Source organism: Camelus dromedarius, chromosome 13 (genome assembly GCF_036321535.1).
Source record: "Camelus dromedarius isolate mCamDro1 chromosome 13, mCamDro1.pat, whole genome shotgun sequence".
NCBI classification, from domain to species: Eukaryota; Metazoa; Chordata; class Mammalia; order Artiodactyla; family Camelidae; genus Camelus; species Camelus dromedarius.
In genome coordinates, this window is record NC_087448.1 from 17218522 (window position 1) to 17236643 (window position 18122).

The window sequence follows — 18122 nt, forward strand, 5'->3', positions numbered from 1 at the left end:
AAACTTGGACCTCATTGAAATGAAAAACTTCTGATCCATGAAAGATACTATTAAGAGAATAAAAAGACAAGCCACATATTGGTAGAAAATATACGAAAACACATGTCTGATAAAAGACTTGTATCCGAAGTATACAAAGGACTCAACATTTAATGGTAAGAATACAAACAACCCCCCAAAAATGAGCAAAAGATCAAAGCAAACATCTTACCAAACAAGATATATGGATGACAAAGCAAATGAAAATGTACCCAACATTTTATGTCATTAAAGAATAGCAAATTAAAACAACAGTGGAATAATATTATACACCTGTTACAGCGAGACACTATTACACACCTGTTAGAATCTCTAAAATACAAAACATTGACAAAATGCTGGTGAAGATGTGGAACAACAGGAACTCTCATTCACTGCTGGTGAAAAGCAAAATGGTAATCATTTTGGAAGACAGTTTTGCAGTTTCTTAGAAAGTTAAATATAATCTTATCATACGGTCCAGCAATTGTATTTTTATCCAAAGGAGCTGAAAACTTATATTCATACAAAAACATGTACAACAAATGTTTACAACCGCATTATTCATAATCGCCAATACTTGGAAGCAGCCAAGATGTCATTCAGTAGGTGAATAGATAAATGTGGTCCATCTTTGCAATGGAATATTACTTAGTGCTAAAAAGAAATGAGCTACTAAGTCATAAAAAGACAGAGAGGAACCTTAAATGTGTATTCAGTGAGAGAAGCCGATGTGAAAATTCTGCATACTACAATTCCAACTGTATGACATTCTGGCAAAGTCAAAACAACAGAGACAATAAAAAGGTCAATGGTTGTTAGGGCTTGGGTGGAGAGAGGAAGGGATGAGTATTTGGAACATGGGGGAATTTTAGGTTAGTGAGACTATTCTGTATGACACTGTAATGGTGGATATACGACATCCATTTGTCAAGACACATAGATTTATGCAACACTACATGTGAATCCTTAATATAAACTATGGGCTTTAGTTGATAATAATGCATCAATATTGGTATATCAATTGTAACAAATGTACTACAGTAATGCAAGATAGTAATAATAAGGGAATCTGTTGGGGGGAAAGCAGTGGCATATGGCAACTCTGTTTTTCCTGCTCAGTTTTTCTGTAAAACTAAAACTGCTCTAAAATTATTTGTCTCTTAATTAAAGTACATAAATAACACAGAGATAAATAACAATGTACTTGATAAGTACCACTGGAGGTCAGAGAAGGAACTATGAGGGTAGCCTGGAAATATCTGCCCAGTGGTGAAGGTGGGATCTGGAATTTGGATTACGTCTCCAGTCGCTTAGAATGTAGATAGGGAGAAGAGGAAATATAGCATTCCAGATGAGGAGGGCAAACACAGCACAAGCTGGTGAAAAATTATTTGAACTGTTATCTAAACTATCAAAATGACCACTGGGGTCACCTGCTGCAATGGTCTGAATGCTTGTGTCCTCCAAAATTCATATGTTGAAATCCTAACCCCTGATGTGATGGTATCAGGAAGTAGGGCCTTTGGGCTCTGCACATGTGAATGAAATTAGTGCTCTTATAAAAGGGGTCCCACAGAGCTCCCCAGCCCTTGTCACCACGTGAGGATACAAAGCAGAAGTCCACAACCTGGAAAAGCCCCCCACCCCACCCCGGCCTGCGCTAGGATCTCAGACTTCTAGGCCCCAGAACCCTTAGAAGTAAATTTCTGTTGTTTATAAGCCAGTCTGTGGTACTTTGTTATACAGCCTGAATGGACTAAAGCCCCGACTTTTTCAAAAGACTCAATATTAGTGTTTGTCAAAATTTGTTTTCAGAAACAAGATGAGCTTTTTCCCTCTCAAGTAGTGAGGATGGACTTGTGTACTCATTCAGTTATGCAGCATGAGACAGACTAAAGTTAACTGGTCTACTGGGTGTATGAAACCAATCCTGAGTTATATCCTATCTCTGTAAGCTATAGTCAACGGTGTAATTACCAAGGAAGCCTCCAGAAGGAATACATTAAAAAAAATTTCTAGTTGAAAATTTTTTCAGTATTGGAAGCAGCTATTTCTGTCCCCTCCCCCACAGTGTCCCACTCACTAAACCATGGCACCCAGGATCACAGCTTCCAATATGTATTCTCTCTCTGAAACAACTATGCATTGAACTTTTCCCAATAAGCTACCACTTGAACTCGATTACAATTTAAAACCAAATCACACAAGCATCCCCCTTATTAAGGAAAGTCATTATAATATGCATGTCAAAGGTTTAAACTGCAAAATTCTCAGACATTAAAAAATGGGCAAGCTTCTGGCAACTGGGTTATTGGTCTTTGAGAGCTAATTATGAGTCTCCTGGCCCTGCCGTGGATCTGCAGCCTGCAATCCCCGTCTTCCATTTCCCTGCGACTAAGATGTTCCCCTCACTGGCGGCCCTGACCCCGCACCTGATACCTGGAAGCTCTTCTTAGGAGACCGCACACATTTCCTCGGCACCCTGCCCTAAGACTTTAAATGTTCCTCTCTGGGACCAGATAAAGATTTCTTTGTTCTTTACAGGGAGGAATATGTGAAAAACTAGGTGCGCTTATTACCATAACATAATTTAAGCACTTATGTTACAGACCCAGTGACCAAATGGTGATTAGTTTGTGTAATTCTCAACTAAAAAACAAACAAACAAAAACAAACAAAAAGCCATGAAGTCGGTACCAATGACCTCCACACACTGGGAGGAAAACAGGCACAGAACGGTTAAATGACTCAGCGAGTCAGAGTTAATAAGGGTGGTTTGAACCCAGGTGGTCTGAGTTGACCACACGCTTACCCCTTCGCTTGGGTGCAGGTGGTCATCCTTGGGATGCAGGCGGGCTGGGTGTAGGCCACTGAAATACTTGCACCTGCGGCCTGACGGAACCGTGAGGAGCGCGAGAAGGCCTCGAGGGCCCGGCCTCACCTGCCCTCAGCTCCTGCGATCTGCTCATGCCTGACCGCCCCCCAAGACATCCATTCGCACGTGCGCCCGCCCCTGCGTGCCGCCCAACCCCGCATGCGCCTGCCGGGCCTCCGCATGCGGACCGTGGGCGGGGCGGGGCGGGGCCTGGCGGGAGTCTGGGATCCGGGTGGTTGGCCGCTTCAGTGAGAGGCTGAGCTCGCAGTGCTGAGAAGTTGTCAGGCAGCCAGAGCCCTAACCGCGATGCGGGAGACCCGGTCCTGCGGACTTCTCAGCATTCAATGACTCGGCGCAGAGACCTGGAGGTAGGCGCTCATGATCCCCTCAGGGCACTTGGCTGGGGTGGGGAAGTGGGTGGCAGCGCCTGCCGGGGACAGGTGGGCGGCCGAGTGGGATATGCGCCCTGCGCACCCGCTGGCCACGAACAGCGGGCTCTGCGGCTTCTGGAACACCGCACAGTTGAGTGGGTCGGCGTCCACGCGGTGGAGGCGAATGGGTTACCTTTCTGGCTTTCTGGTTGTTCTCACGGCCCAGCTTCTGCCCAGTTACTCAGACTTCAACTTCACAGCACCTTTGTCTTTGCGCTCTGTGCCCGGCACTCGGATAAGCTTCCGCAGCATCACTTGTGACGAGTACGAGGGTATCAGGAGTTTGTAGAGCTCTTTGCCCCCGTCTCAGCCTTAAACCTTGGCTCCGCGATTTGGCCAGGGCCCGAGTGTCCCTCCTGCCCACCTTGTTCTCCAGGCTGATAGGACTCCGGTGTCAAGCTCCTCTCCCCAGACTCTTCCGGGGGAGACGAGCTATTTCTGTTACATAATGTCTATTGCCAGGAACGTGGCATGAAATATATTCGTTGCACTGACTGTGGTTAAGTAATATTTGAACGAATAAACGCTTTTGACTTTCTAATACTAACAGGATATTGGGAGAGAAGTTGGTCAGTTCTGTCAACCAGCTAAATGGTACCTTTTGGGGCGTTTCGCCTGGGAGCTTGATTTCTTCAGATGTACAAACTGGTGACTGAAATCAGATGGTCAGTTCTAAAACCTTGGTTCTAGCATATCCTTGGTTGGCTCTCTTTTAGATAAATTACAACTCTTCACCTTTCTGAAGGTAGTTTGGGGGATCTAAGAATTGGGTTTTCCATCTGAAAAAACCTTTCATTTGCAAAGTGCTGACCAGTATATCTGTGACTCCTTGAAAGTGAGAGTGGTCAGTGGACGGCTTAGGTCAAATGGATACATCCATACTTGGGTTTGAGTTACTAATTGTCCTTCTAATCTTCAAGATGTTAATGATAAATTGAAAGTGAGCCACTTCTCATTTGTGCTGCTCTAAGAAAGCTCTTAATACTGGCCTTATTCTTCTTCCATTTGAAAGATTCAGATAAGCACTTGATGGTAACATTCTGAATTTTGCCTTATTTTACACTGTGTAATGGGTTTAGATCGATATTTAAGAAAGTGAAACCTTTTCAAATGATAACTGCAAAGAGTACTAAGAAACCTTTACCTTCACTGTTATTTTCTAGGTTGCTCCCTCCCCCTTCCTCTCCCTTTGCTTGGTGTTTACTTCTATCTAAAAGTACTATTAGATTAGGGCCAGTCCTAATGACATAATTGATTACATTTGCGAAGATCACATTCACAGGCACCTGGGTTAGGACTTCAGCATATTCTGAGCCTGACACAATTCAAGTCCCAAAACTTACTACTTCCTTTCTGTGTGCTCTGGCAGCAGCTTTGTGCTTTTGATTCTCTATGTGTAACTCTTTTGTAACTTAAAGGGGGTATAAAGGCCAGGGACCTGATTTATGTAAAAGAAATAAGGTCTTGTGCCAACCTTTAACTGGTACTTCCAAGATACTTTTTAAAACAAATATGACTAGAAAATGGTATGTTGTTCTGTTATCATTTATATTGTTAACCTAATTCTTTGCATTTACCTCTTGTCAATTTTCTAGGGAGCGCTAAGTAATCCCATATGCCCTCCTTCTTCTGTTTGATATAAAGCAGAGGGCAGTCCTATTATTTCTCAAGAGTTAACAGTTTTTGTTAGTGGAGACTTGTTTTACATATTTTACCTGTCTGCAGCTTTGTTTTCACAGGCATTCGGTATTTAGCGTGAAATTGCTAGTGCCATGTTGAAGAAAAAGGAAACTTTGTACCAGGAAAAGCGATATTTAGTAAATGTGTTATAGTCTTGTAGTACAGAGGGGTTTTTCCACCCAGGTCACCCAGTTTTAACAGCTGTAAAACTTTTTCTTACATTTATTGTCATGAATTTTTGGTTACTGCCTGATAAAGGTGGTTCTTTTATCTTGACAATTTTGTAATGTTTTATAACCTCTTTTGGAAAGATTCTGCATTCTTATATCCTAAATGTTTTAGGGCTAATATATTTCTGATAGAGATAAATCCTCTGGTATGCATCACATCTTGTCTCCTGAGTCCTGATCATCTTTAGATGATTGAATACTGTTTGGAGTTTGACAGCATCATCCAGGTAGTAAGACTAGGTGATTTGAAAATTCCTTGAGGATGGGAACTATGTAGATGAGTTCAGAAGAAGAAGAAAAGGAGTCCCTCTCTTTTAATAACTTAAAAATCAGAATACATTTAGGCTTAGAAAAGTCACGAAGTTAGTACATATTGTTCCCCTATGCTTCACACCCAGTTTCTTATTAATATCTATCATTAGTATGGTATCACAAATAATGAATTAATATTGATATAATTATTAACTAAGTTTCATAATTTATTTAGATTTCCTTAGATTTTGTCTAATCTTTCCTGTTCTAGGACTCTATCCATTATACAACTTTCCATTGAGTTATCATGTGTCCTTCAGTTTCTCTATGCTGTGACACTCGCATAGTTTTAGTTCTGTGTCTGCTGATTCCTGGTTCCTGTCCCAGCCACTTAGTGTATTTTATCTCATTAGCTCTTCACCATAAATGAGAGAAGTGGAATTAGTTCTGTTTTGCAACAAAATACCTAGGCAGTTTGTCCAAGGTTGCATTATTGGTAGATGATGGACCCATAGGTAGAACCCAGGTCCCTGGAACTTCAAAATCCATGCTCGTATTCTTTGTATTTGTGGCAGCTAGCGCTGTGCCTGGTGCATTAGCACAAATGTCTGTATCTGAACCTGATTTCAGTCAGCCTGAGGTTTCTTAACCTCAGCAGTGTCGGTGCTGTCTTTGTTGCCGGGGCTGTCCTGTGCATTGTACGATGTTTAACAGCAGCCCTTCCATTCCCCCATCCACTGGATGCTCGTAGCACACCTGCCTTCCCCACCCTCCTCCAGCCACATAGTGTGACCACCAAACATGTCTCCAGACCTGGCCATTAGTCCCATGGGGGTAAAATCACCCACTGAGAAGCAGTGGGTTAACACTTCTTAAACAATATTTAAGTAGATGGCAGTAATCTATAACAAGTGCTGAGTAAACCACTATGTTGAAACAAAGGAATAATTTGAAATTCTAAAAGCTGTAAGCACATTTGAAAGAAATGCATAGCTCACTGTTAAAAGTTTTGTGGGGAAACATGGGCTATGTGACTTTGTTCTTCTAGTCTAAAGTCTGAGAATGAAAATCGAATTGTTAAATATTCATTTGGAGTTTGTTTAGTAGCTTTGTATGTTTACCTTACATTGGGGTCCAATTTTATGTGTATATTGATCTACATTTAAGGATTTTAATATAATCTCACTATTTTAAGTGATACAGAATTTTTTTTGCCCTTAAGTAGTTTTCACAGCAGGACCATGATTGATGCTGACTGTGTGGATCATGGCTGTTGCTGATTACCCTTTGTAACTTCTGAGTAAATGTAATTAACTTCATGTATCTGCTGTATGACCTGATTTTTTAAGAAATTATAATTATTTGGTGTGCATTCTTATCAAAGATGATTCTCAGTAGTATTGCAAATGTTATCAGTGTTTAATAAAAGGGTTAAACATCTAAAACTATTAAAATTTTTTTGGTCAAATTCAAATACATAGAAAGGACAGGTTGTTGCTTTGAAAAACAGCTCTTTTCAAGCAAATAGAAGGATGAGATTGTTTGAAAATGTTAACTAGCCTAGATTCATATGGTGCTTAAGAACAAGTGTAGGACACTGTATAGCTTGAGACAACTTCTGAGCCCTCTTGTTAAACCTTCTAAAAGCTTGTATCTGAGAAGGTCAAATTTGTTCCTGTGATTCATTTCTTACTTATGGATGTGTTCTGTTCTATTTGGTATTCAATGTCCATATCTAAATGGAGAGAGGTAAAATTTTGATCTCTGAACTTCTAGGATTATTTATACCCAAAATTAACTTTAAACAGTGTTCAACACTTACATCATCGAAGAAACCAACCTACAAAGATCAAATCTCTTCCCCAGTGTAATTGCAACTGGTCACTAGACTTTTTGATTCCTTTGGACGTGATGCTTTTAGAAAACACTTGACTAGAGGTAAATAAGGAAGGATACGGATGTAGATAATGATTAATTTTGAAGACTTATCCCAATCATATGTAAGTGAGATTTGAGGACAAGCTGAAGCTTAAATTCTGATTGCTAGACCTAATGTTCATTGTATGCTTCTCTGGTCTCTTGAATCTTGTTTAAGAAATCAAAATAACTCCTCTTACTGGGCTATGGTGTCCTATACCAATATTAATTTCAACTCTCAAATTGTCTAAGATTATTGTTACATAGTTTTTATTTAGTATATAGGGGATCTGTCAGCATGATTTGGCTAAGTCAGCATTTAAAATTGGGTTAACCTGTCATGGATTTTGGCATGTTTACTTGTCAAGACCAGGGCCCATGATGTATTAAAGTACTTCTATGAACATGATCTAGTTTGGGTCTGTGGGTGATAATACTTGAAGGGAAATGCTAAGATGCTGAAATGTATCATGTCTGGAGGAATCTGGAAAGAGTGTGGTTGACAGGTACATACTATCCTGTTCTAACATGTTCTTAAATCTTTTATACAATTATTCCAGCTGCCAAACTTCAACTTCCCATATTTATGCAGCAGGTTAATATGGAGAAATTCACTCTTTACAAAATCGTTTGAGAAGATTCTCCATTTCCATGTCATTGAGGCTTATATACCCTCCTCCTCACCACTTTTATCCCCTTCAGTTGTCTTACTGATCTCAAATTAAAATGACTCAGCCTTACCTTTTTGGAATGTGTATGGTAACCTTTTTAGAGTTTGTATGCTAACCTACTTATAGCTCAAGTGTTAGGATTTATGTTCCATCTTCCATATTATCCCTGAAGTGTTTTATTGAATTTTAAAATGCAGTCAGATTTCTACAAGTTGTGTCTTGCCTGTCTTCCTTTGCCATGTTACCTCTTGTATGTATTATAGCAGTTTATGACACTCTACGTTATTTTAGGGAATGCGACTACTGAATGTATTGAGTTTGGCTAAAGATTTACAAGTCTTAGAAATGTTTTTTCTTCTAATGTCTGTGGCTCTCTTCAAGCTATTTCACTTAACCTAAATCTCCAGTGAAACAGTAAAACTGAAATTATTTGGTAACTGACTTGTAATGTTTAAGTATTATGAAAAGGTAATATAAATTTACCACAATGTAACTGAGCTGTTATGGATTGAGTGTTTTTGACCGTATCGAATTCACATGTGGAAGCTCTAACCCCCAGTGTAGCTGTATCTGGAGATGGGACCTCTAAGGAAGTAACTAAGGTTTAATGATTCAATAGAATTAGTGTTCTTAAAGGAAGAGACGAACTGTCTGCTCCCCAACATGAGCCAGAGAAAGGCCATGTGAAGACAATGAGAAGGCAGCCTTCTCCAGGCCAAGAAGAGACTTTTCCCCAGGAACTAAAGTGGCCAGAACCTTGATCTGACACCTTTGGCCTCCACAACTCGAACAGATTTCTGGTATTTCAGGTGCCTTATCTTAAGTACTTGTTTTTGTTGTTGTTAGGACGGCCTGACCAGACTGATGCATGAGGGCAGGTTTGTTGAACTCAGCGTCAGTTTCCTAAGAATGAGGTGATGAGTGACTATTTCACAGAAGCTGAGTAGGATTACATGAGAGAAGGCAGAGCTTTAACACACTGAAGCGCTCAAGGTATGGATAATAAAATGAAGATTTGAAAAAACTAACGGGTAGATACTGCATTCATTTAAATGTCAGTTATAATGTCTGCCATTTTAGGAAGCTTGAAAGTGTTGCCACACTCGTTTTATTTCGAGACTGTGGATAAAGGTAGTACTGCTCTTCCTGGTCCCAGAAACCAGGAATGACCTGAGCTTCTTTTGAGATTCCATCGAAAGACTGCTTCTGGCTCTTTTCATTAGAGGCTAAATGCTGTACCAGTGGTAAATCTAGTTCCAGCTTTTATCCAGTTAATTCTCCATAATTCAATTCTTGAAACTCCTTGCAGGCTATCTGGAAGACTGGCAACAATTACTTTCTTTGTTAATAGTTGCTTACAAAGTATCTTTCATTAATTTTATTTTGGAAATTAAAAACAATCTCGCCATTTATTTCAAACTAACAACATAGTAATGGGTAAATTGTAAATCATCCTTTATTTGGTATTGGGAATATAGAAATATAGTAAATGGCTTTATATCTATATTAGCACTTTTTGTGGTAAAGATGTTAAAATTGCTAGTAACTATGTAAATTCTGCTATAAGTGAACAAAGCATAGCAGTTCATTGCACTGCTTATATTTATTACAATACAGAAGATAAATTCCAAATGATCCACTTAAAACTTATGAGTAGTGTGTTAAAACTTATGACTAGTGTGTTAAGTGGAGTTTTAATATCCTTCAGGAGCTTATGCTTTCATCTTACACATTTCATTTTATCTGAAAAGGTAGGGAGATAATTTCAAATTGCAGTTTCTCTAGCTATAATTCCCCTTAATCCCTTACTGTTTTACTGATGTATATTGTTTCCTTTTAAGACTATTTAAGGGCATTAATGACTCCTCAATTTGTCTGCCAAAATATCCTAAAAATAAAGGAGGGAATGTACTGAACACAAGTGGCAGCCTAAAAATGAACATCACTGAATTCTTAAAAGCTCACTGAAAAGTGTAACACAAAAAGGCCATGTTGTGTGTGTGTTACGTGTGTGTGTGTGTGTGTTACATGCGTGCGTGTGTGCTTGAAACAGCAAGGCCAGCGAGGTCATGATTAACTACACTCATTTCATTGACTTACTGTAAAAACTAAGGTCAATTTGCTTCCTTTTCTTTTTATTCATAGTTTTGCCAAGTATCAAGTAATAAAATGGAGAATAATGTGATAAGAAAACTTTGAAAGCTTGTTTTCTTATTTGGCTGAAATCTGAATTTCCGGGCCCACCTGATCTTTGCAATAGGTGTTCAGTTCCTATTCAAAACCAAGTGGTTAACTTACACTGTTTAAAAAGTACTTAACTCATAAGCCTGCATAATAGAAAGCTTAAAATACTAGTCTATTCCTGAAAAAATATATAGGTATATACGTCAAATACATAGATACAGTGAGTGGACAAATACCTCGAAGTCATGTGGACCATGAGGCCAGATCTCAGTACCACCTCTCATGAAGACTTGACTTTTGTTTAACTGGAGTCTGTTTTCTTTCTCTCAAATAGAGATACCTACCTCCTAGGGTTACCATGAAAGGCACTTAGTAGGGTACCTTGCATATAACTGATAACTGCCATAAATCCTACGTGATCTGCCTCCAGCCCAAACCCCAGCTCCACTGCCTCTGATTTCACTCCTGTTCTCTCGCTGGCTTCTGCCACTCAGGCCCCGCCCACGCCTGTCCTGGGGGGGGGGGGGGGGCACCTGCCGCTCAGCCTGTGCGCTCCCTGCTCCTGGATGCCTGCACAGCTGGCTTCCTCCTTTCCCTGGAGTAAAAGGAGATGCCGCCTTCTCAGGGAGCCCTTTCCTGACATCTCATCTGCAGTAGCATTGCCTTCCTTACCCTACCTTATTTTCCTTCTCAGCAGTGATCTAGCACATTTGTGTATTGTCTGCATCCTTTGACACAGTGTGAGTCCATGGGACAGGGACTTTCTTTCCTGCACTGCTGTATCCTGGCACCTAGAACATCCTTTGGCATATAGTAGCTACTACATTTTTTTTCATTGAATCTCTACTTAATCTTTGGAAAAGACAAAACATACATATTTGAAGACAGTAGATTCACAGGAATACATTATCAAAACAATTAGACAAAGGGAACAAACTGCATTCACCTCACAGGTTAGTGTATAAGCCGATTGTGGGGGATATTGGCAGGACTTTTCTCTACCTGGTATGCAATGTGACTGGCTTTCATGCTGTCTAAATAGTAAATGAGACCAAAATCCAATTCTGGGAGAAAAGTTGGTAAAAATACAGGGAACTTTTGTTAACTTTACTAGTTATGCCCTGTAAGTCTTTTTTGTTCGTATATTTAACAATTAACAAACTTTGTTTTAAGTTATAGTTAAAAATAGTTTTAAAAAACTTGCAGATTTTATAAAAGTGGCATGAGAAGAGAGAGCAGGTGAAGGCAGGCAGGTGAGAGTCAGGAAGCATTGCGACATATTAAGGGGTTTGGATGTGACCCTACAGATGTTAAGACCACAGAAAGATTCTAAGCATGAGATTGTATCTTAAAAAAAGTTTATTCTGGCAGCTATATGGTCAGACTATTGAAGGAAAGTCAGGAGTCTGTTGCAACACTGCAGTTTATAGAAGGTGAGGTTATGTTGTTGGCTGTAATTGGTAAGAATTCAAGATTTTTTTTTAGGATGAAAAGTAACAAAATTTTTATAGTTACCTAAATATTACATTATAGAATCAAAATGTTTCCTTTAACTTACTTTAAAAGTCATCTAAGCACATCTTATACACTTGATGAAGCTGATGCCCAGAGAGGGGAAGTGACCTAGGCAAGGTAACATGGTGGGGTTGTGGCCAACTTAGTTGTCCTGATTCTGTGACAATGGAGTATGTGATTGATTTTAATTAGGTAAGTTAACAGATCAGAAAGCTATCCATTTATTTCTTGCAGTGTAGCATTATTTTCTGAAGCTACCCAAGTGGCATTTTACTAGAAATATTACTTCATATATAATTATTTTGGAACTTTAACTTGTTTCCCTCTATTCTTTTCTAGCCAAAGTCCACATGATAGATCTTACAGAGAGCTTTGAAATAAGCAACGTTGTGTTGGAAAAATAATGCTCTAGGACTTATGTCTGGAATGTAGCTCTGGCTGTGACCTCAGCAAATAAATTAGAGTTTGAGTCTCCATTCTGAATTTTAAAGAGGAGAGTTTGAGTTTTGATGTCATTTTCGTATCTCTAAGAGCTTTTGTTTATAGCTTAAAAAGACAAACATTAAACCATTAAGCTGATCTTATCATCAACGATACATAACCCAGTTATACATTAGAAAAGCTTGACACATATATCTGTGTGTAGAAATTTTAGCTGGTTGCAAACATGAAATAACTAGTACACTGGATACTATGTTTTATTTTTTCCTTAAAACAAACAAACAAACAAAAAACCTCCCTAATAGGGAAGATGAGTACCTCTCGGCAGCAATCGCAGCAACTGACTGCTTGGAGTACCTTCCAGACCAGATGGTGTTGGATGTGAGCAGAAGTTTTCCGAAGCAACTGTGATAGAACAGACTTAGTGAAAGAACTTCTGTTTGATGCCTTAGCGAATAGTAGAGTAGTAGGGAGCCTCTGTTAGGTCACTTGTCTGATGTTCATAATGGAATTTCCAAGCTCTTAGGTAAGATCTTACTGGATACTAGAACTTGTGTTTTGGGAAAACAAGAAAATGTTAATTGTCCTCAACATTAATCAAAATATTCAAGCTAGGTATGAATCTGGATTAATATTTTAGATCAAATATGCTGTGTTCAAATGCTCATCTCAAATTATAGTTTTTTTTCAAATAAGAATTAAATTATGGTCCATAAATTACAATTGGTAAATTTGCTCCTTGAGTCTTTTCTAATCTGTAGATCTTTCTCTCCCTCTGATTTTATTGTGGTTATTGAATAAATCCTTTGTTTTTGAGTTTCCCACAGTGTAGATTTTGCTGATTGCTGATCATAATCATTTCTCTCTGTGTCCTATATTTCTTGTAAATTGGTCATTAAAGGCTAAAGGCTTTAACAGCTTTTAAGTTAACAATTATTTTGGAACTACTGCTTTGTCAAAATATAGTTGGTAAATAGTTGTATGATTTGCCGAATTGTACGATTACAATGCAATTTTATTTTTTTGTTGTAAAGATGTACTCTTTGAAACCAAATCATTAAAAAGTGAATACATTTGATCTATTTTTACCTTAGATTTTTAATGAGGCGGGAAACATAAATAATACATCAATATGCTAGTATGTCATAACTGTTAAGATCTTATAACTGATACCATCTGGTCTTTAAAGGGAAGTATGTTAAGGATTCACCTTTACAATATGCTCTAGTCTCCTTACGAAGCAGAAAATAATTTCTAAAAAGTTGTAAGAACTTATGCAACCTTTTACGTACAACAGATAAGGGAACACGGCTCTAAATGATGAGGTGAAACATTGTTCATGATTTAAGAATGAAGAAGTTTTTCAGAAATAAGCTACTGAAATTTTAGTGAAATGGAGTTGGCAGAACATCTCTGTACTGTTGACTTGCAACTTTTGTTTTGCACATGGTTGAATATCATTTGGCAGGCAAACCTTATACCTTTCAGGGGAAGACAGAACTAACTGCTTAGTTATATTCATGTTCCTAGAAGCAACATTCTCGGAGACATGATGATTTCTTGGCAAATATTCTAGTAAAACTACAGCTTTACTAGTTAAGAAAGTTGGTTGTGTTTACTGGCCAAAGTTTAAAACTAAACATTTAGTGCTACCCTGAATGCCTTTGACAGCTCCCCTGTGTTTAATACACCTGTCAGTCATTTTGCTGTGTGTACATTTATCCATGATGCCTTCTGGGGGAACCTCCCCTGCTCATGTGCATGAAGGCTAGGTGGCTTGCAAGCCCTACCACAAACCGCCCTAGCTGAGTCGATGGAGCTGAGCACCTGAACCAAGAGCAGCCTACCTGTAGGCTGAGACTGACCTAGCGCACTTACTGGCTTAGCCAAATTATATATCAGCAAATTATGAGATAATAGCAACTGAGAAAATAGAGAAACCAGTCTGTAGCGTAGAGAGAAGAGTAGGTTTCAGCGAGAAGCTGAGATGTCATGAGAGGGACCCTGTGTGGCCTGAGGAGGTGACAGAGTAGTAGCTGATTTAGAGCAGCTGCCAGCTCTTCCTTCCAAACTGTATGTATATTTTCTTTTTTTTACCCCCCTCCCTTGTGGTAACTCGAAGTTCCAGTCCTTGTGGCCATAGATCAAACTCCAGTGTGTCAGTATGCTTTAATATCAACAAAATACAGATTAACTCTTCCAAATCAAAGCGAGTATTTTTGCAATGTTCTCTCCACAAGTGAAAGCATTGTATTAATCCTTCAAGTAAGGTAGGGGATTTTCATGGGAGGTGGGAAGTGGGGGTTAAAATTCAGATACTGTTTTAGCCTGGTTCACATTAGAATCACTTAGGTAGCTTTTAAAAACCCTTGCCTAGCACTAGACCCAGAGCTCTCAGATGGTAATGTTTGAACCTAGTCTCTTAGGAAGCTGCAAAAAAAAGTAGTTGAGAACCACTAATACAGAGACGTTATGGTACATCAATTTGGACACAAGTGACTACGGAATATTATACTTGTGAATCTTAATTCTAGTTAGTTAATATCTTAAAGATTATTTCTCTCTTAAAGGGAATCATCATCTGATAACTTCTGTATCAGTATTGAAATACCTGATTTAATGTGCCAATTAGTACATGGTTCGAAGGTACTTAATTGCATTCAACCATCAATGTTTTATGAATAAATGCCTACATGTAATCTGTGTAGAAGTCGTATTTGAAAGCACTAATTCCACTTTGTCTTTTGTTCTAGTTAATTTTTAAGCAAGTTTTACAGACTAGATGTTAGAGGATTACTACCTTTTGTGAACTTAATCCATTTATCATTAAAGCGTTTTATAGGTAAACAACATTTTAATGCTTAAAACTCAGTAATCTTCCCTGAATGATAATTTCCTTTTAAAATTTTGTACAGATACATAGGTATAACTACAGCTAGATATACATGCATGTCTATGGGTTCTTGGGAAGTAGCTGAATGGGAAGGAGAAGGGAGTAGATGATGCCTGCGGCTTGGTAACATGCATATGTCCTTGTATATCTGGCTTTCATTTAACATTGCGTTCTGAGCAATAAATATCTTGTAAAGCGTTGATGATCACCTAATATTTTAAGTACAACATCTGTTTATTTGAACTTTTATTAGCATTGAATTATTTCCAGTTTTCTTTATCATATCTATTAGACATTTGTCATAAATTAGGTGCATCTCTGTCTCGCTAAACTTCTGGAACTCTGATACGTAAGCTGTGCATGTTTAAGGCTCTTGATACATATTTTCTCGTGTTTAATAACCATTATTTTTGAAAGTGTAATAGATAATATACTGAAATATGTAAAAAGAATAATACATCTCAGAATAAAATAGTGTGTGTATTTCTAAAATTAGCAGAAACAAATTCTTCTTTTTTTTATATAAAAACAACATTTTATATTTAGGAAGCAATATACTTAAAGTAGTACTTGGTAGTCAATACTTTGATCTCTTAGTCCCTTTTCAGATCTAACCAGAGCATTAAAGAACTCCCTGAGAGTTTGTCACTCTTAAAAATTTCTCCTTCAGAATGTTTTCATCAGTTCTTTATATAGATTTTGAATATTTCTCATGGAAATTTCTACTAATTAATTTTTATTGATATTAAATGCAGAAATATCATTTATCATGTTTTTTTTCCTGCATTAGAAAAAAGATACTGCTGTTTGTAACTTTGGTAACCACCCATCCAAATACATGATTGCCTATTTTATCTGCTGATTTCTTTAATTTTTATGTACATAAAAATATTACCTGCAAATATAATTTTGCCTTTTTCACCCTAATCTTTGTACATAATTTTCTTTTCTAAATGCTTTGGTATTCTTTGTCTGCAGAAATATATTAAATCAGAAGAATAAAACACATCCTACTATGATCCCTGAGTCTGAGAGTTATGTTTCTAGTCTTTAACCAGTTTTTTAAAGATAAATATTTGTGACTATGCATACACACATTTTCAACAATCTGTGTGGATACAGTATTTTTATATTAAGCATGAAAACAAAATTCTTTGAAATGATGCCAACCAAGTCTGAGACATGAAATGGTTCTAAAACCTACTTAATTTTCTACAAAATTATCTTCAGGCTTCACTTTTTCTAGTCAATCATAGTGTCGGTTAAGCACTGAGACTTACTGATGAGCCAAAATAGCCCTTTTCCTTTGAGATTTTAAATGTACATTCTGGAAGTTCTCTCTATGAATGTCTGCCAGGTTATCATTTTAGTCCATGGCATTAATCACCTGTATATAGTTGAAATAAAAAACTCCTCAAAGTACATATAACACTGATGATTGGTCAGTAAAAACACCAAGTGAAGCAGTAGGTTTTAGCTCTTATGCTAGTTTATGTGGCATGCAGTTAAAAACTAAGTCAGTGATTTTTAGGTTGAGTTTATTCGTTGGAATTTCAAGTATATATGAACAGGTCACTTCATAGAAATTCAGTGCACATGGGACACCTGCCATTGTACCCGTGTTGTGGTCTGTTGAGCTCTTCATTGTTGCAATTCATTTTTGTCCTTGATGCACATCACAGAAAACCTGGTGTTACTCCATGTGATGTGTGCTCTTTACCTCCTTTTACATGGCTTAAATCGTGTGGTGGGGAGGAGAGATTCTTTTAAAAATAGCTACAACTAAATGAAGAACTGACTGATAATTGTAAAAATAGGCATAACTTTGTATGTATCTACCAAAAAAACTATAAAATTAGATATAAAGTATAACTTTTTAAACTTAAAATAATTCGACATACATTAATCTGGTGGTTATTTGGCACTCTGTAGTACAAATGTAATTCCTCTCCACTGGTAACTCATAATTCTCTATTGTGATTTTTGATGTAATTATAAATCCCTTTCTTCCTGTACAGTTATTAGCTGCAACTGAGTTTGAGATAGAGTATTTGCATTTGAGGACTATAAATCCATTTAATTGAACTATTATCACTTATGGAGAAAAATCTAAACTTGTCTACAAAACATTCTTGAAATATTCAGTCTTGAGACCTTGGCTATGCCACGTATTCCACTTTCACAGCTCCAGTCATCTCAAGATCATGGCACCTTTGTGCTATGACCAGACATTATAGTCATTTCTTTAACTTACCCACACAGCTTTGCAATGCCCTGATCATAGTGTTGCCATTTATGCCCCTTTATAGGTGAACCTGATATTGTATGTGAACTATGTTATGTATGCTGTAAAATATAGACATGTACATCCAGCATTTAGTGTCTGCCCTTACTGTTCATATGCATCATATAGTAATACATGATTGTATTATGGAATTGTCTACACAGTTCTTTAGAATCATTGTATAGTGACCCATCTTCAGAGAAATCTTTTAAATCAGTTTATTTGCTTGTTTAAATAGTATTATCATGGTTTCTGTTAAATTCTTCACTGTCTTGATACATTGCTTGCAATATTTTAGAGCAGAAGTGAATTCTACTTTAAACCAGTTAATCCCTTTGTTTTTATTGCTTCTTCTAAATGTCTTCAGTATGAGGCATTACATTTTTCCTTATTCTGTTGGCACTCTTTCAGATGCTAATCTCTTGAGAGCATTTGTTCTTTGTACTTTTTTGAGAGAATGAATTACAGGGAAGAAATGAATTAGCAAAAGTGATTCTTAAAAGTGATTTCTTTCAGAAAACTGGTAATATCATATGGCCATAAGGGCAAGTGATTGAAAAGAGTCATACAAAGACTACAAAGTCCTCCTTAGCATTCTAACTTGCTGTGTTCCCCCGAAAATAACATGTCTAATAGAGAATCTTATTAACGAGCTCATGGAAAATGTATATTAAAAAGTGATGTTTGCAACATGCGTAATTATAACTGTCCTGGAAATATAAGTGCCC